The 21,797-nt window shown below is 43.8% G+C and overlaps 1 pseudogene; it reads left to right on the forward strand.

Moving 5' to 3' along the window:
- The first annotated feature begins 19,703 nt into the window (after positions 1-19,703).
- On the forward strand, positions 19,704-21,197 carry LOC147305295 (uncharacterized; annotated as a pseudogene).
- Positions 21,198-21,797: the final 600 nt, after the last annotated feature.

Here is a 21,797-nt window from a genome sequence, read left to right on the forward strand (position 1 = left end):
GACTATTCAAATTTATTGGATCCAGTTCAACTAACAGCTCAGACCATTTCTCAGAAAAGTCAGAACTGAGCAAACCTATTCAGAATTAAGGATGCAGAATGCACAAGACGGCTTAGGAGCAGAATTATGACCAGATTTGACTTCACCTTCTGCACACTTTGACAGACATGGCTTTCTCCTTTCCTGAGGCATCCCTGGTGCCAACAGTGACCAAGTAAGTGGTGTCTGATTGGTTTCGGAGCAGAGTTCAGACTTCGTTCGGTTGGACATAGTGCAGTTTACCCCTGGGCAGGGCAGAATACTCAGAGTAACTCAACTGTCCCTGGCTGGAGAGGACCCCAGCTGACCCAAACACTAGTTTGTCCAGGCTCAGAAACTGTTAACACAGCTGGGCTCAGCACCTCTGGTGTGTAATAGAGACGAGAGCAATTGCTGAAGGAAAAGAAATAATATGAAGAGAACATGATGATTTTCACTTTGAGTTTTTTCTTCTTCACCAAACCATAAAATAAAATCTTTTACATGAGTTTTCATTGTAGCTTTTATTTTCTTATCATGGGCCTATCACAAAGACATATTCAGAATGTCAACAAAATTGACTTTACAGTGATGCATGTAGAACAGATACAAACAGCAAATTTGAGAGACTGCAAAAGCCAATTGCAAAGCCCCACCAACTCTTGTCCGAACTGCAGTGAAGCGCATCTCATAGGGGCACGTCAGCCAGAACGGGTCGCCACTGCAGTGTGGTGGAGCTGGTAGAGAAATGTCGGACGTGAATTTCTTCAGCTCTGATAATCTCTGTTGGAGACGGAAGGACATTATGTGCACATGTTGTTGGGGGCAGGTATCTTCTATTTTTTATCATTTATTTTTCCAAAGAGGAGGAGAAATGATGGTGACAGGACAGAAGGAGGCACTAAAAAGACCGTCGGTCAGCTGCCCACATAGACTCCCAGACTTTGGTGTCTAAATGCATTCACAGCTACAGCAATAAGACCATCTGAAACAGCCAACCCAGTGAGGCCCTGCAACAAAATAACAAATTCCACAGATGCGCTGTTATCTGCGATTAGATTCTATGCAACCCAGTAACGACTGATGTATTCCACCTTGTTCTACACAAGCCCTATTTTGTATTATGCATCATGTCTTACAGCTGCTGTAAAAATGCTGTAGTGACCCTTGTGAGCATTATGGCAGTTACCTAATCCATCCAGAGAAATGTGTCATCTTCCAGGTCTCTGTATACGTATAAATATGTGTGTGTCATGTTGGGTATAGCGCTAGATGGAGCAAAAAGAGATGGTGAATCATTAATCCATTAACAGATTGGCCTATCTCGTTACAGGTGACTCATACACATGCACACAGAGTGTCCCAGCTAGCTGGACTCCTGGTCTTCAGGAGCATGTTTGGTATTAGGGAGAAGCACAGAAAGACATGTAATACAGGATATAAGTGTTATTGTAGCCGTTTGAATGGAAGGGGGGTTTCTCAAAGCTACTGAAGTGTATGAGCAATCCAGCTTTGATTAGTCAATCAAGGTTCAATCATGAATAATAATTTTTCCCAATCGCTGTAATACAGGTATGTGCAGATACACAATTTTATTGAGCAGAATGTGTGTTGTGTTCAATCCAATAGCAATTCTTTTGTAATTATCTGTCATCCTCACTTTAATTCTTTAAATCTTTTATGTGGAACACACAAAGATGCTATCTATATCGTACTCACCAGTTATGGCATGCCGGAATTCCTTTGCCTGTAGCTCAGGAGGTAGACCGGGTCATCTGCTAATCTGGAGGATGGTTGGTTCGATCCCTGACTGCTCTAGTCTACATGCTAAATATCCTTAGGCACCAAGTTGCTCTCCCATGCATCCATTGGGGTATGAATGGGTGTGAATGGTAGATCGAAAAAGCATAGTAAAAAGTAATGCGTGAATGAGCGCTATAAGAACCAGTCCATTTACCATTTACTTTGTGATGATGCTCACATCATCAATGTACACAAAATACAGGCGAGTTCAACACCTGGTATTTGCCATGAACAGTGGACACGACCAGCACGGCCACACCCTCGTCTCATAGCTGAGCCATCATCCATCAACCTAAAAAATGTCAAAAGGGACAACCCATGCTGTCCTCTTGTTGCGACCAGTGTTGGTCAAGTTACTTGAAAAAAGTAATCAGTAACTAATTACTGATTACTTCCCCCAAAAAGTAATCCCGTTACTTTACTGATTACTTATTTTCAAAAGTAATTAATTACTTAGTTACTTAGTTACTTTTTAAAAACACGATTTACAACCTGAATAGGTAATAAAGCGATAAATCTTTCAGCCCAATTCTACTTTTTCTGCATAATCCATCATACAAAATGTAATCAAATGGAAAAGTCTCTTTTTAAAACTTCCCATATGGAAACGATATATATAAATCTTATAAAGTTTGTACTTGTCTTGTGTGAAACTTGTATGAAAAGCATATAAGTGTGAAAACAGATATAAGATCCCTTGAAAAATTATATAATGAAACTTGTATGTTTTGGATACTTACTAAAACAATATATGAAAGTAATGAGAAAGTGGCCACTCTCATGAGTAATCACATATAAGTTTTTACTATTTCTTTTCCATATGGGTTGTTTTATCAGTTTTAACCTTTTAACTTTATGCATCAAGCAAAAATGTAATTATATGCAACATTCTCTGACTGGAAGAAATTTGTTTAACATTTAAACCTATTTTCTGCACATTCCAGCACATAAAATATTTGTTTTTTTGTGTTTACACTCAGTCTTTCAAATAGATGCAAGTAAAACACAGCAGAAAATAAATAAAGTCAAAGACTAGCGGTCCTGTTGCTCTATTTTCACCTGTAAAGCAGGAGTTGGGTAGGCGGAGGTTTACCCTGGTGCAGGTGTGCCGCGGCAGTCAGTGGAAGAATCCGCGAGTTTCTCTGTGAATTTCCCATTACGTCGTAGCGCACTCGGTGCTTGCTTGGAAGTTTAGGGGTTTTTTTTCGCTGTAAAAGGAAGTTTTCTTCCCACACACAACGGACACTAATGTTTTTGTCACTTTTTATGGAATCAAACTCAAAATAAGGTCAGTACATCCACGCGTTAAACGCTGCATGCTCATACTCTCTCCCGTACTCGATATATGATCCATTGTTGATCTGCACACAGCTGTTGTCACAAACGTCGCACTCGCTTACGTCACTATCATGAGACATTCTCGCAAAAAAATCACGGTTTTAGTAACTCAGTAACATAGCGTTCCTACGGGAAAGTAACGGTAATCTAATTACCGTTTTTACAATAGTAATCCCTTACTTTATTCGTTACCTGAAAAAGTAATCAGATTACAGTAACGCGTTACATGTTACTGCCCATCTCTGGTTGCAACCAATCAATAAATCCACAGTCATTCTTTTTTTTGGCCTTCTCGTTAAGCATCGTTGTTGTTTTGGTGCCTTCCTCCCAGTTACATCATATAAGTCAAGAAAAACTTGAGATCAACGTCTGGTCTGCCAGACAGCCATGTCACTCACTGTGCATCGTGAACAACCCAGTATGACTCCAACTCACTTCCCTGTCTTTGGTTTTGCTTCCTCTCTATTTTTCTTCTGTGCCCTCTTTGAATTCTGTAGAAGCAAATACCTTTGTTGGGGGGTCATTATTGGTTGAACCGTATGTGCAGACCACTACACACTCTCTGACAGAAGAAGTGGAGCGTCTTGAAACAACCGGGGTCCAACAAAAACACCCATCCTTACAAATGATGTAATCTAACTCTTATAAAATGCAACATAACAAAAGTCAATACAATCTCTGAAAAAACGATTTGGGGCATCTCATAACTGGAGAGCTGTGACATTCTATCACGCTAAACGTGGAAATATTAAAATTTCATTTTCTCTGTTTTGTTGTTTGTGACAGGCGGCTACCGGAGAATAATTCAACTTATTTCTATTGTTGTGACTCCGGCGAGGAATATGACAGATTGTTTTTGGCAAGTTGCTAATAGAGTGCAGAGTGCAGTTTCAGCAGTGACAAGTGTCTCTATTTTCTGCTGCGAAGGGACACGCTTCCATTACAGATAGGACAGATCCAGATTGTCAAGGAGCCCAGGAAATATACACTTGCAATATGGAGCTATTCACATAAAAAGACTGTGAGAATACAAAAAAATAAAAGAAATCCAATAGTTTTTGTGGAAAAGAGTCCTAAGTGTGGGAAGTGGAGGAATCTTGCCACCTGGGTATTTCTCTCTCTTGTGACTTTTCAGAGATTTGACACATTATTGTCTGTAAATGGATGACACCATAACAATGCAGCGGTTAAGAACCCCCACCTGTCAAACCGTTTTTTCTCTCTGCTGCAGCTTGAATTGAATCACTCTGAAATAAAGGACACCCACAAGAGCGGGCTTCCCTTTCTGTGGAACGGTGGGCGTAGCGATGACTCGGCCACTGCACTGTGAGCAAACTTCTTCTCCTGGGCTTTCACTGCACTGTGTAGCTGAGGACTTTGTGGGTAGACAGCCTGCAGCTGGTGGGCACTAAAGCGATACTTTGTAGCTGTGGGTTCTACAGCAACATGTGGGGTTGACCTTGTTTGACCTTGAAGAAGAGCTCAGATGTTCAAATTTTAATGGAGTGTTAACATGAACCCACTCTACACCCTTACATGGTTTTTATCAGAATTCAATGACATACACAAATGCCACCAAAAACATGGCAGCTACATGCAAACCGAAGTGGAAAAAACACTGTGTAGCTATTTGGCTCACTAAGGACTTAACTTAGCAAGCCGATTGGGAACGTACTACTGCAAGTCAAAAAACAATTGAACATAGTGGAAAAAGTGATATATTTCAAGACTTTTTTTTTTTTTTTTGCCTGTCCCGTTTGGGTTTTTTTGCCCTCAGAATTGTTGTCTAAAGGCAAAGAAAGATGCCCAACGGATTTACTTTACCAAATTGACCATCCCAGCCTTGCCGTAATGGTCCATTTGATTCACCTTTTATTGTTTATTTTATTTTCCCTTGCTGAATACGGGACAGACTTGACTGGGGAAAAGAAGGGGAGAAAGAAAGAGGGAAAGAGAAACAGCTGAGAAGAGGGACGGGGAAGAAGGGCAAAAAGCAAAAACCAAGAGAATGAGCAGAGAAAAAAAATGCATATATCGATCACCTGGATCACCTGTTGAGAAAGAAAAAAGAAAACAAGCAGAAGAGAACAAGAGTAATAGAATAAACAACATCACAATGATATATGGGAATATGACAGTAAATACTAAATATTAAACATTATTGTGCAGCACATAAGATCAACAGAACACAGTGTGCTTTGAGGTAGGAGCCAAAAAGGGTGTAGTTTGTGGGTGTGATCACCCGTGTGTACACCTGTGAGCATGAGCACGCTTGTATTTAAAAGGTTCCTTCATGTAATGATCTGCTAGAGGGTGTGGGGGGGCCACTGCCCCGTCCTCCAGGGTATGAAGCAGGTATGGAGGAGATCAAAACTCCAGACATCCAGAGGCCCCCAGAACACAAGAGACCAAGGAAGACCAACAGAGGGGCAGCCGCGCCACTGTCCCAGAAAGAGCTGAGGAGAGTCCCAGATGAGGGGTCACTCAGCAGCCGCGGAGCAGAAGCCAGGGGGGGTTGCAGTGACGCGCCCGTGAGCTCCGCCGGCAGCCAGCCGTGCCTGAGTGACCGAGCCCCAGGCCGAGAGGCCGGGGGCACCCCACCTCCGAAGTGGCCCGAGCGAGCCCCAGGCTCCAGGCCCCGATAAGCGGCCGCCAAGGAGTGAGCTGGTGTGTACCTGGACGCCCATCCCCGGACACAAAGAATCACCAACGCACCGATGTCTGAGGGACATCGGTGTGCTGTACCAATGTACCTGCACATGTGATGTGACAATAAAAGTGATTTGATTTGATTTGATTTGATTTGATTTGATTTGATTTGATTTGATTTGATTTGATTTGATTTGGGAGTCCGCCACCGGCAGGGGAAGTGGTGGTAGGGGGAGATAGGCCTCCAAACCTTGGAGGGCCTGAGATGTCCCCAGAGAGGTGGCGTCTGATACCCAGCCTGACATATAGACACAGACATACAGGCAGATACAAACATCCATTCTCACCCTCATGCTCTCTTATGCACTCACTCCACACTCAACCAACGTGGAGACAGACATAAAGAGACGTTGTACACACGATCACACTCCCCAAGCGTACTCTACGAACCGGGTCTAGGTACCCTTGCCCCTGGAGGGGGGAACTGCACCCAGACCCAGGTGGTGTTACCCTTTTCCCTGCGGTGGGGGGAGGCAGACCGCCCCGACTCCGCAGCAGCAGGAAGGCTCCACACTCCAGACCGCAGCCGGACGGCCAACTCCTCCTCCTAGCCTCCCCGCTCCAGCAGGCCGCAGAGAATGGGGGTGAGAGAAGACTCCAAACCTCCCTCCACCCGCTCATTGTAGTGTTGATGCATGTGTGTTCTAAGGTGCATTTAAAACCCAGGAGGGCATGGAGCTACCTGCCAGAGAGCAGCAGGTAAGCGCAATATCCCTCCTGCTAGCCCTCAATGTCTACGTGTATTTAAAATTGAGAGGTGGGCAGCGACGCCAGGGGTGAGGTGTACACCCTGATGGTAATTTGGACTCCGTGTATCGTGCCCACCCCCAAGATCCTATATGTATGTGTAATGAGAGTGTGAGTAATGTGAATGTCTAAGTTGTGGGATAAAATTGAGGCAGAGGCAGCCAGAAGGGGACAGAGGGGGGGTAGCCTCCTCTGCACCCTGGTGACACACCCCTACTCCACGGCCCTGCATGTGTGGGTGGTTGTGGTGGAGCGGGAGGAGGGAGGCAGCTAGAGATGGGGAGGGAAGGAAGGGAGGGGCAAGTGACCCCTCCCTGGGGCCAGCTCCCCCGCTGACCCCAGTAGGCATTATTTTCATTTTCAAAATTTCACATTATTTGAACATTCCATTTAGTATTTGATTAAATTGCAATTCAAACAGTATGAACAGTGTATAATTCACAGGGTGGAAGTAATTTTAATAATTTATTCTATGTGTTTTATGGTTTACTTTTATTAGTGTGTGTGTTTTTATGTTTCGCATGTTTTCATTTGTGGTGAAGATTTCGGACTTCTGCCCAACCCTGGTGAGTACAGGCTCCCATCATTACTCAGACCACAGTGAAGTGGCTTGGGCTAGTCACTGCCACTAGTTCTCTCAGACAGGCAGCTTCATGAGGGGGGACACTTTCCGTCCACTAAAACTTTTTTATTGGACTAATAAGGGGACTTTAATTCCTTCTTTTAAAGTATCGTTTTAGGAGGCTGTCAGGCCCTTGAATATTAAGACTTTTGGTTCAGTCACTGGCGTGAGCTCAACAGTTTTGGCTTTTGTAAAACTAGTCCTAGAGTGTGTTTTTGATATATCTGTTTTTTCCTGGCCTGGGCTGGTTTATGGCTTTATGGGTTTTATTGTTTAAATGTAAATAAATTACTTTTTAGAACTGCTGAGGACAATGGGTAAACTGCAGTTTCCATCCTTTCGTTTACCATCATGTGCATGCTGCTGCACCACAGAGGTAGTAAGCATCCTGGGCATTAGCCAAATGAATATCATCATCTCCATGTTGACAAAGTAAAGAATGTTAACAGCACCAATTCTGTCTAAATGAGACTGTAGTTTAACAGATTCAGTCCCTTGGGCTAACACCTATTTACTGTTTAAATGATCGTTTCTATTTGTCCTAAAATTGCTGCTGTTTGTAGATATTTAATAATATTTGAATTCTGCATAGGGCCTGGAGAAAAAGTCAAGCCTGTAGTCTCACAGTTGTTTAAAATGAAAACTTCCCAGCTAACAGCTTGTTGTCTTTCCTACCTAGCTAATGAAGTTAGTTAACTGATCACTTTACAAAACATGCATTAAACTTGCGTTAAATCGCCCAAAAAGTAAGTCAGTCCCTCGGGTCCCTTAAGTTAGTTAGTCCAGTTTACTCCAGAGCACATTGCTCTTCAGTTTGCAGCACACGGTAGTGGTTATGAAAATGCTGGCTCTCCTCTTAGCATCCTGCTCCATCTGCAATCAATCAAGACACTATGGGCCAGTTTTATGGGAAGTTAGTGAATAAAATCAAACTTATGAGAAAAGCTGCGCCCTTGAACCTAAAAAATGATTGCACAAAGAATCTTTAGGAAAGAATTTATGTGAGGTGAACTTGTTGTTTTACTTTGACCCCTAGTCCATCTGCTAACATGTACAGAGCTGAGTTAATGGTCTATACTTCAAACAGACAGCAGGGTTTTACTTCATAGTTGTCAGTTTTTGTTGGTTGGACTAAAAAACATCACCTTACATTGCACTGCAGGATACCAACTGTACATGGTCGTTTTCACTGATTTCTGATGGAAACAATATAATCAACTGGTGCCATCTGCTGGCTGACATAGAATGTGATGTTAAAACACATATAACGGAAAAACTGTGCAGTACAGAGGTAGAACTGTTGGTGTTAAAGTGCCGTCCATTCTATCTCCCTCGGGAATTTTCTGCCGTTTACATCTGCGCTGTTTACATTCCACCAGATGCTAATGCTAAGCTAGCGTTAGCACAATTGAGCAGCAGCATCAATAACAGCCTGGTAGCACACCCGGACAGTGTCTTTATTGCGGCTGGGGATTTTAACCACGCGGACCTGAAATCTGTACTTCACAATTTCCACCGTAATGTGAAGTGTGCTACCAGAGGAGATAGAACGTTGGACCAGGTGTACACCAACATGGCGAATGCGTACAGAGCCCAGGCTTATCCCTACCTGGGTCTGTCAGACCATCTCTCCCTTCTGCTACACCCAATATACACACAAAAGATCAAGAGCACTGGGATTACAACCAAAACCGTGAGAACATGGCCGCAGGACGCTATTCCGATGCTTCAGGACTGTTTCCACTGCACAGACTGGGATGTATTCAAGGTGCAGGACACTGACAATCGTGTCGCATTGGACAGTTACACCTCCACTGTCTTGGACTACATCTGTTTCTGTGTGGACAATGTAACAACTTGGAAACGATTCCGTGTGTTCCCTAATAATCCACCCTGGATGACACACGGAGTTCAACAACTTATTCGAACAAGGAACAACGCTTTCAAATCCGGGGACCAGGAGGCATACAGTGCTGCCAGGGCCAACCTGAGAAGAGGCATCAAGACTGCCAAGCAGCAGCACAGGAGGCGTATCGAGGCCAGGTTTGAGAACAACACAAACCCAAGGCAGGTCTGGGAGGGCATCAGGGCTATCACGGACTACAAAAGAAGAACACCATCACCCTCAGCCGACAGTTCTACTCTGGCTGAGGATCTAAATCTCTTTTATGCCCGTTTTGACAGGGAGAACACCGACCCTGTCCTGTCCCCTCTCCCCTCAACCGACCCTGCTCCGGTCCTGAGCACTCATGAGCTGAGGCGTGTGTTCCGGAGCATTAACACCAGGAAGGCGGCCGGGCCGGATGGAGTGCTGGGCCGGGTGCTAAAAGACTGTGCTGCGGACCTGGCGGACGTCTTCACCTCTATATATAACACCTCGTTGTCCTGTTCACTGGTACCATCCTGTTTCAAAGCAGCAACCATCGTTCCCATCCCAAAACAGTCAAATGTCACATGTCTGAACGATTTCAGACCTGTGGCACTCACCCCCATTCCCGCCAAATGCCTGGAGAGACTGGTCATTAAACACATCAGAGCTGCTTTTCCACCATCCCTGGACTCGCACCAGTTTGCATACAGGGAGAACCGGTCAACCGAGGATGCGATCGCCACAGTGCTGCACACATTACTGAAGCACTTGGAACACAGGAACACCTATGCACGGCTCCTCTTTGTAGACTACAGCTCGGCTTTTAATACCATCCGGCCATACAAACTCCGTCCCAAACTCCACCAACTGGGACTTAACTCCTCTCTGTGCAACTGGATTGTGGACTTCCTCACTAACCGTAGACAGAGTGTCAGAGTGGGTAAGAACACCTCTTCCACCCTTGTGGTCAACACCGGTGCCCCTCAGGGGTGTGTTCTGAGCCCTCTGCTATACACTCTCTTCACCCATGACTGTATTTCCTCCTGCGCGTCCAATCTCATTGTTAAGTTTGCAGATGACACTACAGTGCTCGGACTTATATCCAACAATGATGAGACAAACTATAGGACAGAGGTGCAACAACTAGAGTCATGGTGCCACGACAATAACTTGGTCTTAAACACCAAAAAGACCAAGGAGATCATTGTAGATTTCCGGAAGAGGGGCCATAACAACCATCTGCCTCTCTTCATTGGCAGTGAGGCGGTGGAGAGGGTGAGCAGTTTTAAATTCTTGGGGGTAACTGTGACCGAGGACCTGTCCTGGGGCAACCATATCACCTCAGTTGTACGGAAGGCCCAACAGCGCCTCTACTACCTGAGGAGACTGCGGAGCGCACACATTCCCAGATCTCTGATGTTGAACTTCTACAACTGTGCCATCAGCAGCGTTCTGACGTATGGATTTCTAGTGTGGTTCCCCAGCTGCACCAAGGCCAATCAGCAAGCACTCCAGCGGGTGGTGAAAGAAGCTGGCAGAATTATTGGAACAAGTCTGCCAGAGATCAGTAATATCTTCCCCACTCGCTGTCTGAGGAGGGTGCACAGTATCCTGCGGGACCAACATCACCCTGCGCGCCACCTTTTCCATCTGCTGCCCTCAGGGAGAAGGTACAGGTCTATACAGGCCAGAACATCCAGACTGGCCAACAGCCTGTATCCACAGGCTGTGAGGCTCCTGAACTCTCTGCCCCCCTCTCACAGACAATAACCATATCCAACTTCTTAATAGCAATGAACTGGTCTGCATTGGTGCATCATATCTTTATTCTCTTCCCCCTCCTGCCCCCCCCCCCCCCCCCCCCCCCTCTTTCTTAAATAGATAACTATCATATCTGATATCATATCTCACAGTACAATAATATTGAATGGGTTGCATTGTTGTATTTTGTCATGTTTCTCAGGTCTTTGTCTGAATTTCTACGAACATTATTGCTAAGGATTGTCTTATTGCATTGGAGTCACACTGGGTTAAATATGTACACTTGGGTTTTAAGGGGTATTTATTATTTTCTTCTTTTTTTTGGGTTGTATGGAAGCCCCAAACGCAATTTCATTGTTCTTGACAATGACAATAAATAAATAAATACTCTCTATACTCTACTCCGGCTGTTTTATTTATGCCAAAAGAGTCTCTTTTTTCTTTTCTTTTTTTTAACCCTGGTGGCTGTTTTCTTTATGATCAGCAGAGGTCATAGTTTACCAACATTTATGACTGCTGTTGTAAACTAATCTGAGACCAGTCCTATAAATTGAAGGATTTTCTGTGAGTGTAAACAGATTTTTCTGTATTCTGTTAATCCAAATAAATCCCCATACAGTATCCTTCGGATTTTCCCAACTCATTATTAGCTCTCTTTTCTAGTTTTCAGCTGTTTTCTCAGTTAAATGGCACATGTGCCCATGTGTGCCTTTGGGGGGGAAAATGTTGAAATCTCATGTTTCCTGCCTTATAAATCAGATTTACTGTGATGATATATGTACTTCTCTGTACTTTTATAGTCAAAACACATCTTAAAACTTTTATGACAGCTTTTCAACCACTAAAGGCAAAATATTCTTAATATTAAAAACATGCTCACAGCAACAGATCCAATGTCTGCTTCTCTTCTATTTGTTCAGCAAAGTAAGCGGATTTAAAATGGCACCATGCAGGTAACATTAGATGCAGACTTTTGTATATTTTGAGCCGATGCCTTTGCTTGCCGAACACTTTTTCCATATGTGACACCATCTTTTTTGCGCCACAGAAACTAAAGGTGAAGGTTTTGTCAGATGCAAAATGAAAACAAAAAAAATGTCAGCAGGTGATTTTTTTTTCACTTATCTAAAAATATGCACGTTGTCAGAAGGACAGTTGCCAAAATGGTGCAGACAAAGCTGCATATGCAGAAAATCACATGTCAATGTTTAACTGTGCACTGCCCAGGAGGTGTGGAAGTCATGGCCCAATAACAGCTGTGCTGCCTCACGTTAAAAAGCGACTGCAGAGTCTTCTTAATGTGGGACAGATGTGCTCAGTGACACTGCTGTCTATTCAGGCAGGGAAAACAGTAAATCAAAATGTATTAAGAGCCAATTGATGTGAAGCAAAATGTGTGGATTCCTTGCTCCTCTTGGCTGTTGAAACACAAACCGGAGAGCTATTTAGAAGTGTGAGGAGATGGACTGAAGTGTGGACAGATCCCTCATGACTGATCACCAGCTTTCTGGAGGCCACATGGAGTCTGTGTTGTGGTCTGTAATGTGTTCTGACTTTGGCTACTCAGCTAAAGTGCAGCCCTGTATCTTCATTCTGTGTAATAGTGATGTGCGGATCGATACTGAAATATCGATTCCTCCGATACCAGTCATTTATGTTCTAGAATCGATTCTCATATTAAAATATCGATATTTTAGTAATGTAGGGTAAATTTGTAGTTTATCATTAAGAGGAACAGAGTGGAAAGAAACTATACCATTTGGATTGTCTACATTGGAAGGAACTACTTCCTCTTCCGCCTTTAATAGTCGTGTGCGAAATACGGCTGTATAAATGTGTTGCAGCCCCTTGGCGTGCGCACTCACAACAATGGCTGGGTGTAAATGGAGTAATGTGTGGACGTATTTTACCTCCACAAACAGCCAAGATGCGGTTTGTGATACATGTGGCAAGAAAGTGAGGTGTTCTGGCAACACCATTTACCTCGTCAAACACCTCAGAGTAAATCATATCACAGAATATGACGAGGCAAACTGAAGACGAGGAGAGGGACAGGTGCTGCTAGGGCGAGACAAACGTCTCTCGAGGAGTCCTTTAGTGCTGCAGGCAGGCAACATGCTCAAATGGCACACAACTTCAGTTTTCTGTATGATAATTCTGCATTATTAAGTGATAAGAACAAGTAATCTGAAGTCCTGTAATCATTATGAATCTATAATTTGAGATAAAATAAAGGATAAAGTTAAAAAAAAGTTTTTGTACAAAGTATCAGTATCAGATCAGTATCGCTGATACCACCCTGAATTTTACTTGGTATCGGATCGGAAAGCAAATCAGTGGTATCGCACATCACTGCTGTGTAATACTGTGTAATACTGACAGAGAGTGATCAGGGAAGCTACCAGCTAACCGCGTTTAGTTTAATGAGTACTGGAGCTTTTGCTGAGTAGTTGATGGTGTCTGTGTGGAACAGGAAATTGGCTGGTGCCTGTAATGCTCAGCTGGCACATGATAGGACAGTACTATCTGCAGATTCAGTTTGGAAAGCAATCTTACTTAAATCTCATCATCTCTGTAACAGAGTCTACCGGGATTGAGTGTTTAGGATGAGCAACAGTGCCTCCTGGTGGGGCAATCCGATTCCTGCATCCACTTTTAAAGGGAACCTGTTACTCCCATTTCCAGCTCCATGTTTTTCTTTGACTCTACTACAGCAGATTTGCATGATTCACAGTTCAAAATAATCTTTATTTGTCGAATATTGGCTGTCTGTGCATATAGCTAACACAGCTTTGTGCCTGAGGTCACCTGATCTCAATGTCAACATACAGAGCCAAGAGTACAAAAATCTATCTCAGAAAATGTTTAGATCTGAAGTTTGATCAGTGAGACTTACGATGACACTCATACAGAGGCTGACTTCATTATTTGAAATTTGGTAAAAGGACCTCATCTCTTCACTGAGCCTCACCGTGCACATGATGTGCCTGATATCATCGTGTTATTGATGGGCGCAGCTCTTCCTGTGGTAGTAGAAGTGCTGAGCGGCAAAGCTACGTAAGATGATGCGAGATAGAAGGCTGAAACACAGAAAAGCATCCACATCTGAGTCTGGTGCTCTGTGAAACCACAAGTAGATGTGCTATTATTGTTTTTCCAGACTTAGCAGAATTTCTTTACCTTTTTTTTTTTTTTTTTTTTTAAACAACCATGATCAAGAGAACTCGATACAAACGTTCAAAAAAGCAACACGAGACAGCTTTCACAGTTGGTTAGGTTTAGGCACTAAACTAGCTTTTGTCAAATGTGTTAAAAAGACTGCAAAAATAAGGTGTCATGAGGGATTCAACAGTTAGTCGCTTTTACCTTTTTTTAGCTTACTTTACAGTTTGATGTTAATTTCAAGAGCCAACAGTGACAGCTGTCAAAGTTGATTCTGTGTCTTTTGCTAATTTAAATGTTTATATCTAGTTCTCTTGGTCTGGCTTGGAGTGTCTCGCAGTATTAATTAGACTCAGGGTGGCGCAGTGTGTCGAGCACTTTCTGTTACACCAGAGAACGACTCATCAGGTTTGCAGAGGTTATAAAATGGAGCACATTTGTGTGAGTTCTCTGCACGTTGTTGTTGTTGCAGTAGAAGCTGCAGTGAGGCATTTCCTGTGGTTGGTTTGTGTTGTGTTAAAAACTATAGTTGCAACTTGTAAAACCATCAAGTTCCAGAAGTGTTCATTGGGGAGTAGTAAACCTGTTGACCACAGATCCACTCTTCAGTCTTTTCACATATGCACAAACTCCAGTACTTGAATGATGGCATGTTTTTTTAACCTAAATTTTATAACTATTTACTAACTAATACTTACACTTTCACATACAAAAATTTCAACAGGACTCTGAACTCCTTTCACAGATGAGAGTCCTGACATATCCTATGCAAGTCCACACTGTAATCCATCCATCCATATTCTTCCGCTTATCTGGGGGCAGCAGCCTAAGCAGAGAAGCCCAGACCTCTCACTCGCTCGCCACCTGCTTCAGCTTGTCCGGGGTCTGCCCCAGGGCCTCTTCCCAGTGGGACATGGCCAGAACACCTCGCCCAGAAGGAGCCCAAGAGGCATCCTGGTCAGATGCCCGAACCACCTCAACTGTAATCAAATCAATAGAAATAAAATCAACACCGTCCAGCACTGAAGGTTACAAAATTTGAAACAAGCATATGTCAGCATTCGCGATGTTATTTTGTTGGATACCACCATAGGGTATAAATAGCCGTCCTAGAAGACAAAATTAGTTTCACTCCCAGGTCCCCCAGGACTGTTAAATATTTAGTAAGCAGTGTCTTGATGCATGCTCAACCAATCAGGTAAGGAAATCACAAAAAGGTGATTCTGTTCATCTGGACACGATGTTTTCAGTGAGAGAAACGTTTCATCACTCATCCAAGTGACTTTCCAGTCTCCGTCCCAGAATCAACTTTTTGATATTTAGTAAGCAGCAGGCAGGTACCTTAGTTCTCTATACAGACTGGGAGCCGGTGACCTGAATCCATACTGGAGTTTTTTGTATGGCCATGATGCCAAAAGTGTGGGTTGCTGCACCCCGGTGGACCACGAGAATTCATTTAACAAACAGGAAAATGTGATTTAAAAACTTTGAGAACATTTTATTTTATTGGAAAACAGGACTTACGTAGAGAAAATCTTTACAAAAGTAACATGGTGTAATTAATACAATTCTCTATCATTTTTCCATTAAGTACCTTTGGACTTAATTGTAGTTACTATTTGTTAAGGGTTATTAGTCCATGCCATAGCGTCCTCCTTCTCTCCTTATTAAGGTTCTCTGTTTATTCATTTCCTCTTTTATTTTGCTAATTAGTTTTCTCTTGTGTTTACTTTGACTTTAATTAGTCTCAGCTGATCCTTTTCCCCACCAGTTTCCACTTCTGTTGAGCGCACTCAGTGTGTCTTTGTGTATAAATAACCCGAGTTTCCTTTTGTCCCTTGCTGCAGTTTGTTATCCTTTGGCTTTTGCTGTTTACGTGCCACTGTGGATTTTGTGTCTTCTGTTCATCCACTTTTGACCTAGTTGGAGCTTTGTTCTTATTCACTTTGTTTTGTCTGCGAGTCCTGCTTTTGAGTTTTTTTGTCACACCCATGACACCTGCCTTTTATCTTATTGTTAGCAGGACAGAATTTAAAATGCAAAAAAGTGCTGTTGGAAGAGCTCAACAACAAGCATGAGATTAAAATGAATGAATGAAAATAGGAAGGAAATGTGTAATAATATATTTGTGTGAATAAAAGGTTGGGTGTGCCACAGAAGATTTCCTGAAGTTTGGAAAGAGCTGTTGAATGGAATAAACCAAGAAAATAATTCATATTTGTTAGTAATATTCAGACCTGCTGTTAGGTGGGTTTTGGTATTATTTTTTTAGTAACAATGCTTTCATGTTGCCTTCAGCGAGACAGTGAATATTAGACTTTAGAATATTAGAACGTTCCAGATTAATACTAATGCTGCTATGCATGCTGGATGTGAAGGCAACTGCTTTTTTTGTTTGGTTGTTGTTGTTTTTTAGTAATTAAAGAGGCATTTCATGCATTTCCCAAATGTGAAACTTCTTCTTTGACCAATGGTCAGACTTACACACTTTCACTGGATAAAGCAAGAGTCAAACTAGAAAGTTCTGCTTTTGTAATAGAAAGCAAAAGAGGAAGAAGACTTTGAAGACAGAAATTGGCCAAATCAAGCTGATCCACGTAGCGTACCTGTGTCATGCCTCATTTGAATTTTTTTTTTTCTCTACCCACAGTTCATGGTTTAATATTTGTCAGTTTCTTGTCTTAGGATATGGAAAGTAAACCCAGGAACAGAAGCAGCATCATGACCTCAGCTCTGTATCCTTATTTCATTTTTTTCTGCCTACCCTTCTGAGGTAGTTTTTCTCACCATGAGAGTTTGGCAAGAAAAAACGTCTGTCTGTAATGATTGAGTTTTGTGGTCATTTTTTCCGCCTTGAATGTAAAAAGAAATCCACATTTCTCTGTTTTATTTGAGCTACCATGGTGCCCTAAATGCCTCAACCTCAGCAAAGGTGGACTGTTTGGGCCTGAGTGCCACATGAGTGGATTTTTATACTCTTGGAACATTTCAAGTGGTTTCCCTGTGGTTAGACAACTCATTTGCAATCAATTCTCTGTGGTTTTACCTTTAAACTAGACTGAAGCAGGAAAGCCAAAGCTTTAGGAAAGGAAATTCAGTAGCATTCCTCTGCCATGAGCTCCTCCAAATATTTGGAAACATACAAGTTCTACAATAATTTGCAGCGTCTGTGCCGATAAAGGACCAGGCATGCCTCGCTGCTCAACTTCTCCTGCAGTGACCACGTGCAAAGAAATAATATATTACAACTTCTGCAAATTTGGTTGGATCAATTTAATTACAAACTCTGTGTCTTTTTGATGTGGTACTTTAGAAAGTACTCGGGACATGACTGCCAGGATTTGGGCTCTTATGTAGTCCTTCATGCATTTAACTAAGTGTGTGCTGCTGTAGCTAAAGACCAGCACAGATTCATTCTGTGTGACCTGCGTCTTGGTGTCGCTGTACACTTTGTTATTGAGGTGACAGATCAGCAATAGCACCAGTTTATAATGCTGCTTTGGGTACGGCATGGTGCACAGGCCATCCAGGGCATGCCACATACGAACCCAGTGTGTGCCCAGGCATTATAAAAACCCCACATCACACTGTTTAGATTCAATCTTATAATGTCTGCATGCATATGAACTGGCATTAGTAGATTTTACAGTGTTATCCACAGATATATGGTGTTATCAGCCAGTTGTAAGGTTTCTGACAATCAATGTTTTTTGCCCGATGTGGCTCAATAATATAAAATGGAACCACACTATTGCCGGGGAAAATAGAGAGCGAGGCTGGGGAATTTATTTTCCACTCCCAGCTGGAAAACAAAGAAAGTACCCTTGAAAGAGCCTTGTTTATGTCACACAGTGGAAAATTGTGTTTTTATATTTTGTTTTGGATCAGACTGTGTTGGTACAGGGTGTCGATTTTATTTGCATGATTTTATTGTAATAGTGATATTGCATGTTTGGTTATTGATATTCCTATTGCATGATTTTATCTCCATATTTATAGTGTGTGTTTAGTGTTGATTGAACAATATGTTTTTTATTATTCCATTGTGGATTAAGCGGACAATTTTAGACACCTGTGAGGTGGGGGCGTTCCCCGAGGTGGCCTATCAGCCACCAAACTGACTTAAGGGAGATGGTAAGCGCAGAGACAAAAAAAGAGAGAGACACACGAAAAGTGGAGAGCTGGAAAACAAAACGTGTGCAAGCCAGCATATGAACAGAAGGACCTCCGGCCTGACTGTGGGGCGCCACGAGACATTCGGCGATCGGCCAGCATAACCCGGCGATCCAGTCCCGACGGACAGAATAGCGACCGTGGGAGGCGACGCGTGAAATCCACAGTAGGGCAGGGGTACGCCTCTGCCTGCATCTGGCGGAGCTACGAGGGAGGCCGTGCGAGGAGGTGGAGAGTAGCTGGACTGCACGATTGCGCACAGTCAGGTGGAGATAGGAGCCTCCTCCCTGGTCTTCTGCTGTCGAGAGTCCACATCCCGGAAGAGGAGTTCCTCTCCTGTCTCTCTCAGCTCAGGAGAATTTGCCCGTGTGTTGCTGGACTGGGAGAATTAGGACCCTGGGGGGAGTTTTTAGTATAGGGAAAAACATTCATTTAGCTTTGTATTTTTAGCGTTTAATCATTCCTGCCGGCAGGGTTTTTAGCGGGTTGTAAACACTATTTTTTATTGTATACGGGGATTTTAGCTTGTATTTGGGGTTCAGATTGTGTTTTATCCTGAAAATAAATGGTGTGTTTGAAGCCAGCTAAGTTTCTGTGCTCTGAGCGCTGACCCACTCACTCCCCTTTCTGCTTGTATAGGCGTGGTGGTGAAGACTTAGTTCCACCAGTTTAGCGGCTACATAATTTTGGCGTTTGTCGACAGGATACAAGTTTGGGGAGCAGTGTTCAGCACCTGGAGTGCAGATATAGAGATGATGATGCCAGTGTATCCGGGTGCCCCTTGGGTACCAAAATATAAGGGTCCTGAAACAGATGTTTCATATGGTGACTGGAAAGAACAAATACAAGGTTTATTGAATGCTCAAGAAATAGCCGAGGCCCGGAAAGTAGAAATTTTAATTGGGGCTTTAAGCGGTGAGGCAAAGCGTCAAGTAAGCGTGTTAGAAGAAAAAGATAGAGACCAGATTAGGAAAATATTCGCATATCTAGACTCTCTATATGGTGACAATACCTCCCTAGCGGTTTTGAGGTCGCAGTTTTTTAGCTGTATACAAAAACAAAATGAGTCGGTAAAATCTTTTACCTTAAGGTTGAGGGAGTTGCACTGCAGGCTACAACAGCGCAATCCAAATCAAGCACCTACTGAAAAGTGTTTACAGGAACAGATGCTGTTGGGCCTGCGGGAGGGCCCGTTGTCACAAACCCTGCGAGCCTACGTGCGTCACCATCCAGAAGAGGATTTTGCAACAGTCCATCGGGAGGCGTTGCTCCTAGAGGAGGAACAGTTGGGACACCAGGGATTGCAAACTACGTGCTTGGCAGTGGGTGAGTCCAGGTGTGTTAAGCCACCTTATGAACCGGACTGGAAAGAGACATTTAAAAAAGAAATTATGGAGGATGTCAAGGGTCAAATGCGAGATCTTGTTAAAGATGTTGTTAATGAAATTAAACCGCTCTTGCCACAGCAAAGCCCAGCCGGCTCAGCTTTTAATAAATCAAGGTTTAAGCCAAAGCGTTCTGGGTATGCTAATAACTGGACCCGAGAGGGAGAACCCATTTGCCATCGTTGTAAACAAGCTGGGCATATTGCCAGATTCTGTCCGAGCACACTAGACCAGCAACCACCTTTAAACTAATAAACCCCGCTGCCGAGGCCCAGGCGGTGGGGACAAGGGACTATTCAAACAATCAGGGGGCCAGTACAGCTTTTGTGGGAGAATGTCCACTCATTGAGGTGTGTATGGGAGGGGTTAAGATGACGGGATTATTAGACACAGGCTCTCAGGTTACACTAGTGCAACAGCAGGTAATGGATCTCCATTTCCCTGAAGTGAATAAAACTGACACACCCCTGTTGTTCGCCTTAAAGGCAGCCAATGGACTTGAGATACCATACTCAGGCTATGCGGTTATGGATTTTGAGGTAGAAGGGGTGGAGATACCAGAAAAAGGGGTTGTGGTTGTGAGAAATGACTGTTCCACGCACCCTTTAATTATTGGTATGAATGTTATTAGTGCATGCTGGAATGATGTTTTTGCCAAGGGCAAGTCTGCTTTTCATCCTCAAAAGCTGAAGTCCCGCAGAGCATGGAAAGAGGCGTTTGCCGTCTGTCAACAGACTGCTACCACCAAGACTGATGGCTTTCTAGGCTATGTTCGACCTGCTAGCCGCAGAGGAGTCACGGTGCCCCCGAACTGTGAAATGGTGGTCTGGGGCCAGACGTGTAAAGGTAAGGGTGGGACAGAACGCTTGGCACTAGTGGAAGCCTTACCTGATGCTGGACCCTGGGGGGTAGCTCGAACCCTGTCAGTAGTCAAAGGAGGGAGGCTCCCGATCCGGGTCTGTAACCCTAATCCATACGAAGTGACTATAGGACGCTACCAGAAAATGGGCCAGTTGTATCAGGTGGAGGAGTCGGACGTGGAGATGGACAGTGATCTTAGCCTGACAATGGGATCCGATGGTGTGATCGAGGTGGGCGTAGTTGAAGCAGCTGGGCCCGAAGAGCCTGCGATCCCTGAAGAGGAGGTGAGTCAACTGCTTAATGGCATAGACTTGACCCCCCAGCAGAAGGTCGAGCTCCAGACCCTGCTGCAGAGGTGGCGAAAGGTGTTTGCTGTAAATGAGGAGGATTACGGAAGAACTGATTTGGTCCAACACCAGATCCACACAGGTGATACACCACCCATTAAACAAAAATATCGTCCTTTACCACCACTGATGTACAAAGAGATTAAGGTACTTCTAGCAGATATGCTGAAAAAAGGTGTCATTCGGGAGAGTAGCAGTCCCTGGGCAGCCCCCATTGTGTTGGTGAGGAAAAAGGATGGCAGTTGGCGATTTTGTGTAGACTACAGAAAATTAAACGCAGTAACTCATAAAGATGCGTTCCCGCTCCCCCGAATTGAAGAGACTTTAACATGTCTGACCAGAGCTGAGTGGTTTTCCACACTGGATCTTGCCAGTGGATACTGGCAAGTGGAAATGGATCCTAAGGATCGGGAGAAAACTGCATTTACCACTCCTCTGGGTTTGTTTGAGTTTGATCGCATGCCTTTTGGACTCTGTAATGCCCCTGCCACCTTCCAGCGCCTGATGCAGCGGTGTCTAAGTAGCCACCTTTCTGAATCGGTTTTGGTATATCTGGATGATATAATAATCTACTCACCTGACTTCTCTACTCATTTACAGCAATTGGAGAATGTCCTGCAGAAGCTGTGGCAACATGGTCTGAAGCTGAGGCTGGACAAATGTAAGCTGTTCCACCGTCAGGTGAAGTTCCTGGGGCATCTTGTCGACCGACAAGGGGTAAGACCGGACCCTGAGAAAATCCAAGCTGTCCAGAACTGGCCTGTTCCCTCTACCACCCGGCAGGTCAGAGCCTTCCTTGGCCTGGCAGGTTATTACAGGCGATTTGTCCCAGGGTTTGCTAGGTTGGCTCGACCTTTAAATGCTCTGCTCGTGGGAACTTCTAGCAGGTCAAGCATGCAGATCCAGTGGTCTGCTGAATGTCAGGAAGCCTTTGACAGCTTGAAATGTGCTCTGACCGAGCCCCCTATTCTGGCTTATGCAGATTTCCTGGAGCCCTTTGC

The sequence above is a fragment of the Aulonocara sp. 'chitande type north' Nkhata Bay genome, linkage group LG20 (assembly GCF_057382095.1).
Source record: "Aulonocara sp. 'chitande type north' Nkhata Bay isolate Kocher_YH1m ecotype deep benthic linkage group LG20, A_spYH_male_GT1.1, whole genome shotgun sequence".
Classification (NCBI taxonomy): domain Eukaryota; kingdom Metazoa; phylum Chordata; class Actinopteri; order Cichliformes; family Cichlidae; genus Aulonocara; species Aulonocara sp. 'chitande type north' Nkhata Bay.